The sequence below is a fragment of the Corvus brachyrhynchos genome, unplaced genomic scaffold, assembly GCF_000691975.1.
Source record: "Corvus brachyrhynchos isolate BGI_N302 unplaced genomic scaffold, ASM69197v1 scaffold215, whole genome shotgun sequence".
Classification (NCBI taxonomy): domain Eukaryota; kingdom Metazoa; phylum Chordata; class Aves; order Passeriformes; family Corvidae; genus Corvus; species Corvus brachyrhynchos.
The window spans coordinates 24,278-24,844 of NW_008237887.1; positions in this window are offsets into that span (position 1 = coordinate 24,278).

The following is a 567-nucleotide window of genomic DNA, read 5'->3' on the forward strand; positions in this document are numbered from 1 at the left end:
AATGTCCCCCCAGATCCCAAAAACTCCCCCCACAGGATTTGGATCCTTGGACTCCCAGGTCCCAATGTTCCCCCAATCCCGGATTTGGATGCTCAGACCCCTCTCAAATCCCAAAGTTTCCTCAGGTGCCGATGTCTCCTCAGATCCCAATTTTCCCCCAGTCCAGGCCTTGGATTCCTTGGACCCACCGGCTGCTCCACAAGCCTCAGATTTTGGGATAATTTAGTGGGAAAACCACCAGGGATTCCAAAGTAACCCCCGAGGTGGGGTGGGATCTTCCTGCTCCCCCATGCTCCTCAATCCCAGGGCCATGATCCTACTTTTCCTGGCAGGACAGACCCCAAATCCATGGAAATATCCCCAAAAAGCAGGACAGACCCCAAATCCATGGAGATGTTCCCCAAAAAGCAGGATCCCGCTGTTCCCAAGCTGTGGGGCCAAACTGGGGACACGGGAAGCTGATTTGGGATGGGGATGGAATTCCCTGGACATTTGCTCAGAAGGCAACGAGGACCTGGGAATGGAGGATTTGGGAATGGAGGATTTGGGAATGGAGGATCTGGGAAT